This window comes from Hyla sarda, chromosome 8 (genome assembly GCF_029499605.1).
Source record: "Hyla sarda isolate aHylSar1 chromosome 8, aHylSar1.hap1, whole genome shotgun sequence".
In the NCBI taxonomy this organism is placed as follows: domain Eukaryota; kingdom Metazoa; phylum Chordata; class Amphibia; order Anura; family Hylidae; genus Hyla; species Hyla sarda.
In genome coordinates, this window is record NC_079196.1 from 29,820,429 (window position 1) to 29,836,924 (window position 16,496).

Genomic DNA, 16,496 nt, shown 5'->3' on the forward strand with positions numbered 1-16,496 from the left:
GACTGACCAAATATTGGTGCCCAGGAGGTAGCCAAAAGCATTGTTTGTTCATTCTGAGATTCAGAGAATAGGAACTTTAAATCTGGACCCTTGCAGATACCTTCTGGCCTGGTGGGGAAAGGAAGGTGGGAAGAAGTCTCTCTCCTTTCTGAGAATAGCTTATGATAGACCACATTATTTAGCATTTTTTGTGTGACATGTTTGCACTCTTTTTGCACTGGGGTAAAAGAGCTAAATCAGTGTTACACCAGTGGCAGGCTGACCTCCTAGATCTCCCTTCAACAATGTAGTGGCCCGTTCATACCTGTGGCTGTGTCTGGTACTGCAGCTCAGCCCTATTTGCCAACGCTCCTTTTTCCCGAGTACTTCCACACCCCTTTTTTCTGATTACTTCCAGACCCCTTTTTTCTGATTTCTTCCAGACCCCAACCTATTAGAGTTTTCCCCACTTTCCAGACCCCCACCTATCAAACATTTATGGACTATACTCTTTACTATCTTCTATGACTCTAAAGTTTGCATCTATCCTATTCTATCCTATTTTCACAACTAAAACATATCCCATATTATAGATTCCTGGATCATAACATCCGCTTTGTATGGCCTTTTATTGAAACTTAGTACGTCTATTTTCAGGTGACACAATACATTTTTTTGGCTTACACCTCCTATCCCAGGGTTCCCTCCTAACAACGCCTGTGTTAGTCCCCGAAACATCGTCAGTCCATGGTCACCTCTTTACCTACCATTTCTGTAGAGGAAATTACTTGTTTCACTCTGACATGTGCTGAAATTAGTCATTTCCATTATTGTGTTCATTGATGTATTTCCAAAAATATTATTTAAATATATGTGGAAAAGTAAAGATATATTAGCCTTAACCGCAAAATGTAATTTCTTAAAGATATACAATGTGAGAATTTTATTATTGATATGTGCACAGGTGGAGGGCAAAAATGAAAACATCTGGATAAATACTTGCCCTTTCTGCCGATCCAGATGGAAAGACCGTGTTAACGGAATGGTACCCATTTCCATATTGAATAAATCTATATTTGCATGTTTTGGGTACTTGAGTATATTAGTTCAATATTTGCCCGTTTAGTTGGAATGTGTTCTTTGTCATGAGTGGTAAAGTCTATATATATATATATATATATATATACACACTGTACTATTCCCAAAGAATAGTGCATGTAGGGTCATTGGTAATGGTTTTCCATAGGGAATCAGTTGCACCATTAGTAATATTTGTCCCTACAAAGTCTTCCAGAAACAAGAAGAACTCCTCTGGATTTTGTTCCTGGACCTAGCCTCCTTAAGTAGAAGAAGTTGTCCAATAATACAATTATTTTTGAAAATGGGTTAGACTGTCTTAAAGGGAAAGGATTACTTATTTCATAGATTCACCTTAACAAGTCCTTGCTGATGACCACTAGTGTTGCTCGCGAATATTCGCAATTCGAATATTATTCGCGAATATCGCATATTCGCGAATTCGCGAATTTCGCGAATATAGCACTATATATTCGTAATTACGAATATTCGTATTTTTTTTTTCTTCACAGTACACATCACAGTGATCACCCCTCTCTGCTTCCAGCTTGTGTGGTGTAAAGAAGGCTGTAATACTACTGTGTGAGACTGGCGTGCGAAAATTCGCATATGCGAAAATTCGCATATGCTAATTTTCGCATATGCGAATATTCGCGTATGTTAATTTTGTATATGCTAATTTTCACATACGTTAATTTTCGCATATGCGAATCTTCGCATATGCGAAAATAAAACGAGAACATAACAAATATGCGAATATTCGCGAATATATGACGAATATTCGTCCATATATTCGCGAATATTCGCGAATTCGAATATGGCCTATGCCGCTCAACACTAATGACCACTCCCCGATCAAGTCTTAAGTGCTTACTCAGCCGACCACTGACACACAATGATTACCACTGTGACCAGCCATTGGCTGACCAGTCATTTCCTGTGTGTTTAGATGGTACCCAGTGAGCATTTACATTCATGAGATAAAAAGGGTTAATAGGGTTTGTCTGACTATTTAGAGAATCCGTCAGATGGTAGTGAACTTAACTTTAATAATGGGGGTGAATTACAGTTGATTGGTAGGATTAAACAGTCACGGGTGTGGATTTTGTACATTAAGGGGTGTGTGCAAACTTGCTGACTGTATATTCCTGCCCATCAACTTATAGTCACTCTCATTAATAAAAATAAGTTCACACCCATCTGACACCTTGATTCCCTGAATTGTCAGACAAACTTTAAACCCATATACTGTATATCTGGAACGGAAGGGCGTATCAAGAAACCGTAAAAAGGTGTGTGATCAGGTCAACCTAAGCTACTTAATTACAATACAATCTTTTTTTTTTTTTTTCATAAAGTATATATGACTACATGAGAACTTTGTACCATTAAAAAAAGGAAGATATAGCAAAGGATGGAAAAGTTTCCATCAAAGTACAACGCTCTCTTGTAGTCATATATACTCTATGAAGCCAAATTTTGGTTATATGATCTTCCTACTTTACAAGAACATATATATGGGTCTCGACAGCCAAGATCTGCTTAAAGGGGTACTTCAGGATTATTATTTTTTTTTATTTGACTGTGCTACAGGGGCTGTAAAGTTGGTGTAGTTCATAATATAGTGGTTGTATCTGTGTTTGATGGATTTTCTCTCAATTCCTATGTGATTTTTTTGCTCCAATGTTTACTTTTAACATCATAAAAAATGAGTGTTGTCTCAGCTTTTCCCAGGTTGCAGTGTGGCTTGAGACATTATGTCACTAGTCAGGTGTTGAAAGGGAGCATGTTTGTGCTTCAATGGGTGGAGTGACCGCTGGGTTCAGGGAAGATCATTCTCCACAGGGCTGTAGGGAATTGTCCCAGGTGTTCTTCAATGGATGGGGTGACGGATGTGTGGGAGGGAGATCATTCTGCAAGGAATTATAGTTTTGCAACAGCTGGAGGCACCCTGGTTAGAAAACACTAATCTTCTGCATGGAAGGAAGCACAGGTGTGTTTCAAAGGGTGGGGTGGCTGATATGTAGGAGGGGGAAAAGTGACCTCACACTTACAAACAAGGAATCATGAGGCTTGTAGTTGAAGGGAGGGAACTCCAACAGGAAATTGCCATTTTACAAAAAGATAGCCACAGCATTATGGTGGACTCAGAACATAGCCATTTAGCTCCAAGACAAGCATGGATCCTTCTAAGCATGTCCATTACTGTCTCGCAGGTAAGTGCTAAAATCACCTTATGGTGGATAACCCATCTTAAGGGTATGAAAGTGTAATATTAAACCAACAATATTTAGCATATAGGCTAAGTGGCTACCAATATTGTTGTTGGTCCTGGCTTCCAACAAGAGGATGTGAAACGTCAACCTGGAGTTTGTATGATCTCCCCACATTTGCATGTTTGTGTGGGTTTCCATCAAGTTCTCCAATGCCCCCCCCCCCCCCCACCCTACAATGATAGGTTAGTTGACTTTCATATTAGTGTGTGTATTTGTATTTTAGATCAGATTGTACTATTGGGGTGTGGGGGACTAAAGATTTTGGTACAGTGCTATACAATATTGGTGCTATACAAGCAATGTTTAATGAATCAGTAAGTTGTAAGCCCAAGTGGGGATTTATGTTCATATGAAGAAACCCATTAATTTCCATGAATATACAGGAACACAATGTGACTTGCATCATACACTGACACAATGGAAAACCATAACGTATATTCAACCAAAATAAAACTTCCTTGCACGGAAAATCTGAAGAGTTTGGTAATTCCTCTTAAATATGTATGAAAATGTACCTCACCTTTTACTTGATCCCTTTTCAAGATTTGTAATATTAAGTATTTGTGTGCAAAGGCCAAGATTTCAATGCTCCACCTCGCGATCTGGCACTGGATGTTTGAGCCGCTGCCACCGAATGTTAGAAATACATTTTCAGCCACATTACTCATCAGAAAAACAGCGCAGATTCAACTGTGTGTAACCCCTTGGTCCAGCCAAACACGGGGGCATACCGGCCTGTGTTTGTGTTTCCAAACAAGTCAGCAAAGTTTATACAAGGTCTCAAAGTAGGGTCGGACTTTATGTATGAAGAGAACAACTCCACTCCCAAACTTCATTTTTGACCTATACATATTCACTGGGGAGTAATAAGGGAAAAAAAAAAAAGTAAAAAGAAAACAAAACTGCTGAAATTCAAATACAATTTAACTAATGGTGAGTAAAATAAATTACTCTTGCAGTTTGCTATATTTTTCCCCATTTTTGGGGGCTTTGGAAAGCTGTGAGTTTCCAATAGGACAAATTAAAAAGTTTACTCCTCTTAGATGGGTCGTCTCTTATTGGCCTCAAAGGAGAAATCTCACGTATAAAAATGTATCCCCAGTCCGAAAGATAGGGGATAAGTTTTAGATTGTGGGGTGTGTGAGCACTCTGTACGGAGCCCCTGTGCTGTAGCTCCGGAGTGCGTAACAACCTCCACCCGAAGTGGAGGTCGCCACGCCCCCTCCATATAGTTCCCAGGGGGAGCCGTTCGGCAATCTTCAGCTCCCCCATAGAACTATATGGAGGGGGCGTGGCGACCTCTACTTCGGGTGGGGGTCATGACACGCTCCTGTGCTACAGCACAGCGGCTCCGTACAGATGATCACGGAGGGGCCACAGTGCTCATACCCCCGCGATCTAAAACTTATCCCCTATCCTCCGGATAGGGGATAAGTTTTTACACGTGAGACTTGTCCTTTAAGGAATTTATTTTTTTGTTTTTTCGACACATCCAAGAAATGAAAAGGGCACTCACCATCCAGCTGTTTGCTTCGTTAACCATTTATTAGGTTAAAATGACACTAACAGTACAACGGACATGAGATGGACAAGCAGCAAGCGGGGGTTACCGACGTTATCGTTGCACTTCATAAGCAATCATTTTCCTTACTTTTCCATCAATATAGCTAATTTTTGTGAGACATACGAGCTCATGTGCAGTGTCCTACTGGGATCCCTGTTGGGCCTGTAGTTGGGTGTCATCCAGGCAATGCATTTTTCTATGTGCGTTTTTACATATTTATACCAGTTTTAAATGCTTTCCTATGTTTTATACTGGAACTTAATTTGTAGCAGCAGAAAAGAATACATAAACATACACATAGCTATGGACCTTCCAGAGGTAAGGAGGAGGGGGTGCTTTGGCCTAGACTCTCTACTGAGAGGACGGAAGCCTAGTCAGTCTAGTGCAGCCCGTCTTTGGGAGAGAATATATTCAGAGTGTAGTGCGGTCCTCTACCTGAGAGGGAGTGCAAAAAGGATTTGTCAGAACAATAGCTAAGGACAGCTTAGTACGACAACAGCTAATGCTAAGAATCCTGGGCCAGCTTGGAGAAGACACTTGTTCCTGCTAAGATTTTCTATCCAAGGTGTTTCCATAACTAGCCCATATCTATGAGTGGGCCGGAGAGTTATAAGGAGTATCGACATTTGTGCCCCATTGATGAAGCATTGTCGGACAGACAATTATTAGCTTCCTACCTCTCAGCTCTAGTTACACCATCTCCAGGGAGAAAGACAAATGGTGCTAGCAACATGAAAGTACCGGCATAAGACACCAACACCAACTGCTCCAGCCAATAACCTACTTGTGTCTTGTGGATGAATCTATTACTAACATACAGTTTTATTCGGTTCCTGACATCTTATCGCTCATAACCACCATGGTATCCCACAACATTTCTGGCCCACTAAATCAGTGGGTGTTGTGCTTCTGGAGTGTTTAGATAGGGATATGGAGAGGGCCATATAACATATGTGTCTTAAAGTCCTGCCTTTTCCCTTCCCTTTGCCTGTGCTATATTAAAGGGGTACTCCAGTGAAAAATATATTTTTTTTTAAATCAGCTGGTGCCATAAAGTTAAACAGATTCGTAAATTACTTCTATATAAAAATCTTAATACTTCCAGCACTTATCAGCCGATGTATGCTCCAGAGGAAGTTGTGTAGTTCTTTCCAGTCTGACCACAATGCTCTCCTCTGACACCTCTGTCCATGTCAGGAACTGTCCGGAGCAGCATATGTTTGCTATGGGGATTTGCTCCTGCTCTGGACAGTTCCTGACACAGGCAGAGGTGTCAGCAGAGAGCAATGTGGTCAGGCAGAAAATAACTATACAATATAATACAAGACTTTAAATAAAAGTAATTTACCAATCTGTTTAACTTTTTGGCACCAGTTGATTTTAAATAAATTGTTTTCCACTGGTACCCCTTGATAGTTGTTGTAACTTACAGCAGATCTGTCACAATGGACAAGAGAGGGATGGGGATGGAGAGTGCACAAAGCAGCTCAGAAAAGGCACACTGTTACAAGTAGCGCTGCGACCAGATGGGCTGGCCACGAGCGTACTGCTGCCCTGTCCTCCCATTCTGGCTCGGCTGCGGGCCGTCACTCACCTTCCAATGACTCTGGTTGCCGGCACATGTGTCCCCGCCTCCTAGGGTGCCCGCGCCGGCTTCGTTGGTATTTAAAGGGCTAGCGCACCATTGATTGCTGCTTGTCTGGTCCTGACCTTATTTAACCCCACACTTCCTCTTGACCGCTGCCGGATCTTTGTGACATTTAGCCTAAGAGAAAGCAGTCTGTTTGTGCCTTACCTTGCCGTGTATCTGACCCCATTGCTACGTATCCTGACCTTACTCCTGTGCCACCTGCCCTCTGACCTCTTGCTACTTGATCTTACCTTGCTACAGTCCTGCCTGTCCCTCACTACGACTCTGTCTCATTCCTTCTGTGCCATGCATCTTCTCAGCAGTCTTTGTGGATGAGTCGTGCCAGGGGTAGCGACCTGGGAACCACTTGCCACAGCAAATCCATCTCGCTTTGCGGCAGGCTCTGGTAACAACCAGCGGCTCCTTAGACTCCGCTCCCTGGTACAGCTCACGCCATCATCCACAACAGGCATAGTGGATCCACACCACCAGCCATTACGCACAACAGGCTGAATTTGTATTTACATTATAGTGTGCAGGTTTCCGGTGATACTTTCAGTACTTTTTCATTAACATTTTTCAACAGTTTTAATACATACATCAAAAAAAGAAAGGCATGTATAGAAAATAGCCCAAATTCAGGCAACAGAAATATAACGAAAGATAGCAAAAACATGACATTGTTCTCATGATATTTTTAACAGAATCAGAAATGTCAGGGGACAGAAACTCAAGAACTTGACCTTATCTTTGTTGGGAGAGTACTTGTAAAATACACGTATCTATAGCTATCCGATTCAGGTAGAACAAAGGAAGAGCCCTAGGTAGTAACTCTCCATTGTATAAGATCAACTCTCCAAAGCAGTTAATAACCATATGACTTCCCCAGCTCAAAGAAGGCTTTCATGTGAGATTGGAAACATGGCAGTCCTTCCCAGAGTCACAGCTAAGTATTTAGCAAACTAAGACGGTACTTCAGATTGCGGGTCCCCCTATCCCTAGTTAGAAAAGAGGATGTTCTATGCCTTCCATTCCTGTTAGAATCTCAGCAGTCTACCTTGTGTGAAGGCCAGTGGAAGGTTCAACCCCCTCCCAGTTGCCAGCAGGGTAAATGACACAATAATGTGCGGGTGTTTTGGCCATATATCAGTGCCCAATTTCAGTAGGGCGTGCCCCGGAGTCTCTATGTTGCGACAACCTCACAGCTTCTGTAGGAGAGCTGAGACTTCCTTTCAGAAGTAAATTAACTTTGGACAACTCAAAAAAAAATTGTGAAAGAGACCCCAGTTGCCCGCAGTTCCTCAAGCATCAACCAGACAAGGACGTGTGTATTTTTTGCAACCTCACCGATGTGTAATACCAGTGGATGGATAGCTTATGAAATGTTTCCCAGTGATGAGTGCAAAGGGTAGAATTAAAAACTGTCTTGAATGCTGAACACCACTGTGACTTCGAGAAGGTCCCCCTTAGGCTCCCACTTCCATATACATAGATATTCCTTCTTCATAAAACAGTTGTTTTTAGAATGCGCTAATACCTTTCATTTAGGGTCTCCCGGTTTTTTTTGATGCATGTATTCCTCCTTCCATATATACTTTTTATGATACTATTTTTTCAATAAAGAGGTATATGTCATGGGTATTTTCATACAAGTGACCCTGTCTTCTTAGTTTTTAGTTTATATAAAACAATACACGTATAGAACAATAAAGTAAAATTAAGTTCTACCTATAATCAGCATATCTTATTTCAGGTACACACACAGAAACAAATCTAAAAGTAAGAAAGAAAAACTTAAATTTCGTTAAAAGTAAAAACAGATTTTAAGACCAACAAGTACATCAGCAGTCTCTCCCTGAAAACACTTTGTACCACTGACTGTTAGTAAACAGGAATTACAAGAACCGATCTAATGAGATTAGCCCATAAAATCTTATTTGTTTCACATTGTTCTTATTCCGAACCCCTTACCCCCTCTCCTACCTTCCCCATTCCTCCTACAACGTGCACAGTTTTTTTTGTCTTTTTTTTTTTTTCCCCCCGAACGATGGGTATTTAAAAAGTTCAGAAATCTAGAACGTGTTTATAGACAAGTTATTTAATGGGCTGTTAGGTTTATGTTACAGACTTGGTGAGTCGAAACAGAGGTTGTGGGGACGTTGCAACTGTGACCAGTTTTACTGCCCAACTGGAGATTTGGAGACAGATTCCAGGTACTGTAATTTACTTATGAGCAACAGCTGAGGTGTAATTTATATGGGTAATATATTCAAAGAGCCTTGGGTCAATGTAAGGTTAGGAAAACACTTTGAGAAAAAGGTAGACGCAGTTTAAGAAAATGTTTTGTTGCTGAAAGACTCAATTTAATAACAAGGACAAAAAATAATGCCAATAAATGCCAACATGTCTTAATAAACAAAACATGACTAATAGCTATGGGGCAAGTAGGAGAGGGACATGTAGACAATGAGTATAGCTCCCCCTCTGGTGTAGTTTTATACAGTTATATTTCAACTCCAAAAAATAATGTTAACTCACACCCTCCCTCCTTCCTAACTGAAGGGAAGAAGGAAAACCAGGTTATCTATTGGTTCAGATTTTACTGTCACTGTTACTTAAAAAAACTTTTGACATGTTGTATAGCAGGTTTCCCCAAACAGGGTGACATCAGCAGTTTCAACATTTTAATTCCCAGTATTCCCGGACAGCCTTTGGCCATGATCATGGCTGGATAAGCCAGGCTGCGTCATTAAACTGACGATCCAGCAATGGGAGGCAGGTAAGGGGACCCTCTGCTGCCATTTTAGCTCATTGGATCCCCATGATCATGCTGCGGGGGTCTGATGAGCCCCCTGAGCTAGCCGGTTTGTGGCATTTACTGCTTTAGATGTCATGATCTGCATTGATCACAGCATCTAAAGGGTTTATGACAGGAAACAATATTGCTATTGCTATGGAGCAAATGCACCCAATGATCCAGGGTGTATATTAAACTTCTGGTGCATTAAGGCCTGGGAAGCAAGGACATAAATTTACCCCTGATGTCCTGAACAGGTTAAAAATGAAAGAAGCAATCTGACTATTTTTTATGGGAAATATGCTTCTCTTTTACTCTGCACAGTTTTAAATAAATCTCCCCATTGTATAAAAAGTATCTTTAGTCAAACAATCAAGTTATCCCTTTTGTGTTTAGATAAACAACATTTTTTGAAAGAATGAAAGTATGCCATATTGGTCCAAAACCATAATTTCATACTTCATACAAAATAGGGTTAAAAAACTAAAACCACGGAATAAAAAACAAAATTTTCTGTAGTGTGAGTAATAAAAAGAATATTGTATCCTGTTGTTACTATCCTTATGGAGACATTCACATGTACAGGATCGAGTGCAGATATCAGTGTAACTAAAGTATTGTACACAGCATCAAATCTGCAGGAGATCCATTACGTGTTAACCCTATAAAACTGTTATTTTTTTTATCATTTACTACTTTCTTTTTTCTTTTTTTAAGCTTGGTTGACTTGGTTATCAAGATAATTTCCTCCCATATAAATATTATTGAATCTAGATACTTCTAGACTTTAGTTTCTTCATTCTTCGCCTTATTATATTAATTCTTAATTTGTCCATGTACACTATGTAGACCCTTCCAAAATAAAATTACATTTTGTAAAGATCCTGAGAGTTGATAATACGAGGGTCGCGGGGAGGAAATGATATATCACTTCCCTTATTAAATAGAACAGCACCCAGAAACCCAACCAGAGCGGTGAAATGTTACTCCGGCAGTGCACAATACTGTCACATAACGTCCCAGACCTGGCATAGTTGTGATAACTATAATTGTCTGACATCATACCTTACACAGGGTGTATAATATCTCAAAATACTTCATTTCATGCATCATTCCACTTTACACTCTTTAATGGCCCTCGGGGAATATAAGTGACACTTCCCAAAATGAGCTGAGCTGCCATTTAAATGATGTCAACTAAATATTTAGCAAATTGAGAAGGTCTTATTTAACTTGGTTATTTAAAAATAATATGAACAGTAATGGCAAAGTTCCTGGAGCAAAATAAATAATGTTCATAGTAACATCACGTTTAGGACACACTGTAACTGGGAGAACTTCCGAACCTAAAATGTGACACCAAAAAAAGAAATCACAGCGGTGGAGTTTCGAGCCAGTCATGGCAAAGTGTTCATTGGTGACTTGGCCTGGTAGCAATCCCGGGTCATGGGGGCTTATGGCTTAGTACTGCAACCTGGAGTGTAATGGTCTGGTTCCCGTAACACAAAAAGGAAAAACCCAAGTGGACATGACACGCCAACTATAGTGCTCCCATTAACCATGACTTGTATTACAGCTGAGCTTCTTGGTCGGCCCCAGGACTCACAGGTACTGTGAATGATTCCTTGGATAACTTGGATTATTTTTTCAATTCTGTTTTTTATAGAAATTTTTCAATTTTAACAAAGTAAGAAACAGTAACAGGAAATCACCTCGAAACCTCAGGCATATAGAGCATAGCATGCAACAATGACAATGAAAGGTGCAGACGGTGCAAGTTTTTAAAAGGAAAAGTGGGTAGCAAGTGGTCACCTAGGATCAAAAAGGAGTTAGGGAAGAGAGAAAAGAGAAGAGGAGGAATAGTAAGGAAGAAGGATGAGAGAGAAAAAAGGGAGAGGAAGGGAAAGAAAAGAGGAAAGAAAGAGGTGGAAGAAGAAGCAAGGGGCAGAGGGGGATATAGTTCAGAGAACATAGCAAACAAAGTCTAAGGGAAGGTGCCCCTCTCGTATTTAAATGCAGAATCAGGATGTGACAAGCAAAGCAAATACAAAATGGAGCATAACACCTATGGGCAGAAAGGAAGCAAGTCAATAACGAAATGTAGTATGGAAAGAGGAACACTTCAGTTAATCCCCTGGGAGATAGCTAGAGATAGTTATGTAGGTCAGAGGGTTGTGGGGGTGTGAGAGCTCATCAAAATGGGGAGAGGCCGATTAAGATAAAGATAAAGCAGGAGGTGAGTCGAAAGGAAATGTGACAGTATTAGTTGAGCGGTACGCTTTCCAAGGAGCCCAGACGTCAAGAAATATGTCATGGTTTCTCAATTCCCAGCTCACCAACTCCTCCATTCTACAAATATGATCTATTTTGTCCAACCAACTGGAGATCATGGGAGGTTCCGTAGATTTCCAATTGGCAGGTATTAGGAGTTTTGAAGCACTCAGCATAGATGTTGCTAATTTGGATTTTTTAGGGCAAAAGTGGGGGCTAGGTACCGAAAGCAAGAGAAGGGAAGCAGACAGGGGGATCTTTTGTTTAGTGACAGTTTCAACATTTGACAGAACTTCAATCCAAAAAGGTTTAATTTTGGGACAATTGAGCCAAATATGAGACAAAAAATTGTAGGTGGTTCTAGTGGAGGGGAGTAACAATGTAAGGCCCTGGAAACCCCTCCATGCATCTGGAAAGTGATGATGATCCATACCTAGGTATAATGGCAGGTTTTCTAAGGGGGAAATTTTAATCCCGTCACCTATACTGGTACCATATAAGCATATAGATCATGCACCTTCCTTCCCTCCAACCTACTTCCTTTTTCCCCTTCTTCCTTCCTTTATTCCTTTCTTCCTTTCTACATTCTTCTCACTTTCCTATCTTCCCTCCTTTCTATCCTCCTTCATTCATTTTCTCCCCCTTCCTTTCTTTCTCCCTACTCTCCTTCTTTCCTTAATTCCCTGCCTTCTTCCTTCCCTACTTCCCTTCCTGCGCCTTTCTTTCTTCCTTCCCTTCTTCCTTCCTTTCCTCCCTCTCTTCTTTCTTTATTCTTTCTGTAATCCTTCCCTCTCCTCCCCCTTCCCTACTTCCTTCCTTTCTTACTTCTTTACTTTCCTCCATCCCTCTTTCCTCCCTCCCTTCCTTCCTTCTCTCTTTCCATACCTACTTTTTACTCTATCTTCTTTCTTCCCTCCTATCTTCCTTCATTCTTTCCTCCTCTGTTCCTTTCCTGCATTTCTCCTTCCTTCTACCCTCATTCCCTCCCTTCTTCCTTCTTTCCCTCCCTCCTTCCTTTCCTCCTTACTTAATTTCCTATTTATTTCCATTTTTCCTTCCTTCCATCCTTTCCTCCTTCCTTCCATCCTTTCCTCCTTCCTTCCTTTCTTCCTAACCTGTGTTCCCTCCATCCTTCTTATGTTGCTCCCCTTCTTCCTTTCATCTCTCTCTTCCTCCTTAATTCTTTCCCTACTTCCTCCCAACCTTCCCTTCTTCCTTTCCTCATTTTTTCCTTCTCTTTCTCCCCCCCCTATTCCCTTCTTCCTTCCTGCCCTCCTTCCTTCCTTTTCTCCTGCCTTCCTTTCTTCCTTGCTTCTTTCCTTTCGTCCCTTCTTTCTTCCTTCTTTCTTTTACATCTTCCTCTATCTACCCTCCCTCCCTCCTTCATTACTTCCTTTCCTTCTACCCCCTCCTTTCTATTCTCATTTCTTTCCTACCTCCCACATATGTTCCTTCCCCTCCCTCCCTCCCTCCTTCATTACTTCCTTTCCTTCTACCCCCTCCTTTCTATTCTCATTTCTTTCCTACCTCCCACATATGTTCCTTCCCCTCCCTCCCTCCTTCATTACTTCCTTTCCTTCTACCCCCTCCTTTCTATTCTCATTTCTTTCCTACCTCCCAAATATGTTCCTTCCCCTCCCTCTTCCTTCCTTCGTTTGTACTATCTATCTACCAATGAATCTAGTCAATGAAAAATAATAAAAAAATAATAATAACAATTATACAAAATAAAGTCCACAAAAAGTTTTTAATCAACACATAAATTGTAAAAAAACCCTTTAAATATCCAATAGTATGTAAAAACAAATTGGCCTCCCCCTGATCTCATAAATTTCAGATAGTCAGGATTTGACTTTATCATATTATTTATTTTGTCCATTATTGAGATTATTTCTGTTGTTATTAGTAATACTATCATTAATGTTATTATCCTGCGCTGTGATGCTGTGCAGAAATACAAAACATACCGAAGACCGGGGGAAGATAATAATGGATGGAACATAATAATGAACCTACCCATATGTTTTTAGTCTTTAATGAAAGAAAGCAGTACTACCTGGAGATAATCCACTTGAGGACATGAGCTCATACAAACCTCATACAGATGTTGCTTCCAATGAAACAGGAAGTCCTGAACACCGAGAAACAGCAAAAATAAGCAAAGCTTATCACGTAAAAACATTGCAAAATAGAAAAATATTTACAGAATATTTCTAGGAAAACCATTCTGTTTACCTAGGCTAGTGATTCCCAACCAGGGTGCCTCCAGCTGTTCCAAAACTACCACTCCCAGCATGCCCGGACAGCCTTCGGCTGTCCGAGCATGCTGGGAGTGGTAGTTTTGCAACAGCTGGAGGCACCCTGGTTGGGAATCACTAGCCTAGGTAAACAGAATGGTTTTCCTAGAAATATTCTGTAAATATTTTTCTATTTTGCAATGTTTTTACGTGATAAGCTTTGCTTATTTTTGCTGTCATCACGCCCCCTGTCATAGACTTGCATTAAGGGGACGGGCCGTGATGTCACGAGGGGCGGAGCCATGACGTCACGCGGCTCCGTCCCCTGTATCGCCCGTCATTACGCACAGAGCGAACTCGCTCTGTGCCGTAATGATAGCGCAGTGCCGCAGCGGGGATCCTGGGGGTCCCCAGCAGCGGCACCGCGGCGATCTGACATCTTATCCCCTATCCTTTGGACAGGGGATAAGATGTCTAGGGGCAGAGTACCCCTTTAAACTTGTAGGAGAATCGCGATATAGTGAATTGTTATTATAGTCTTGATATCTGTGTGCATTTAAGAGTTTGTACTTGTTTGTAAATAAATTGAGATTTTTTTCTTCAATTATTAAACAGTGGTTGTTTCTCACTGTCTCTTCCGTTCTCTTTGGTCTATATGCCTTATTGCATAGTTGCTGCGCTCCAGTCAATACAGGCGGTTTTATCCATCAAAATGTGATTTTAGTACGTAGCTGTCAGACAGTAATGGACATGCTTAGGAAGGATCTGTGCATGACTTGGGGCTAAATGGCTATGTTATGAGATCACCATAAGGTTGTTGTTTTTTCTTTTTTTTTTTGTGAACTGGCTATTTCCTGTTGGAGTTCTCTTTCTCCAACTACAAGTCCCATAATTCCTTGTTTGTAAGTGTGAGGTGATTTTTCTCCCTTCCACACATCAGCCACCCCACCCATTGAAACACACCTGTGATCCTGTCAATGCAATAGACCAGTGTTTTCTAATCAGGGTGCCTCCAGCTGCTGCAAATCCATAATTCTTGCAGAATGATCTCCCTCCCACCCAGTGGTTGCTTCACCCATTGAGGCACAGAGAGGCTCCCTCTAAACACATGACCAGTGATGTATTGTCTCGGAACACACTGCAACCTGGGAAAACCTGAGTCATTTTGTATGCTTTTAAAAATAAACCTTGGGGCAAAAATCACATTGCGAGACCACCATGAAACACAGGTACAGAAACTATATTATGAACTACACTAACGTTACAGCCCCTGTAGCATAGTAAAAAAAAAAAAAAATTCTGGAATACCCCTTTAACTCTTTGTGTGTAGCAGAATGGGAAACCTTATCGACAGGACTATTGGATGAAAACGGTACACAATGAATGCTAGTATTAACTCTAAACTAGTCTGAAGCAGACCAGTCAAGATCTACTGATCCAGGGCAATGGATCAGCTACAAGACCATTACATTGCAATTGCCCTAAGCAATCTAAAACGATGCATAGTGCTGCATGATAGTCATTTATCAAAAGAAGCATAAGGTACCCATATTATGATTGCAATGCCAGGACACTTTAATTTTAACATGTCACTGTCACTTAAAAAAAAATAATGTTCGAGAGCAATGTTTCCCAACCAGTGTGCCTCCAACAACAACCAGTACAATTGGGACAGCCAAATGCTTCATTGTTGACTTTGTGTTATAATGTGTACAGGAATGCTAGTGTAGCATGTGGTATGATATATAGCGCAAGGCAGTGTTTCCTAACCAGTGTCCCTCTAAATGTCCAAGCATGCTGGGAGTTGTAGTATTGCTGGAGGCATACTGGTTGGGAAACACTGTCCTAGAACTGTCAAAAGTTTTGATCAGTCTGGGTCTCAGTGCTAAGACCCCAACCGTTCAGCAGGATAAGCCAAGATAGTGTCCTTCGGTTGTCTGGGCATGCTGGGAGTTGTAGTTTTACAACAGCTGGAGGCACACTGGTTGATAAAACACTGTCCAAGAGACACGTCAGGGTCGGTAAGGGTCAGTGCAAGACCCCCACCAATCAAGAGAACAAGGCAGGATAGCGTCCTTTACTTTCTGACTTCTCTTTGTCTTATCGCTCCATTATAAGTGGGTGGGGGGGGGGGGGGGGGGGGGGGGAGACAAAGATCGCTACAAGGCAGGTAGTGAACCATGCTCCTGTGCACTTCTACTGTACATGCTTGTACTTTTGATCACTGGCAGTCTCAGCACTGAGCCCCCGACTGATCAAAACTTTTGACCTGTCTCTAGGATGTCAAAAGTTGTGGTTTTTTTTTTCAATTAAATGACAGTGCCCATTTAAACGAATAGATAACCATGGAACCTATGTCTGGTACAGTGTTGTGGCCATAATGACACCAAAATTGCAACGAATCAGCTACGAACAACTGCAAGCATAAACACACTATAATAAAGTATAGACCTGTGTCATTGGCCTCTCAGTGATTGCAATGTTCTTATTTTTTGTTGGATTTTTTTTTTTGGCCAAAAAATGATTAAAAGCTTTCCTTAATATACTTATTATTGGCGGCCCCCGTGTGGCCCAGCTAATTACTGCAGAGCGTCCACCAGAGCAGAGGAGGGATACACAAGGGGCTACACTAGGCTTAATTACTATAAAGACAAGCAGCCTGACC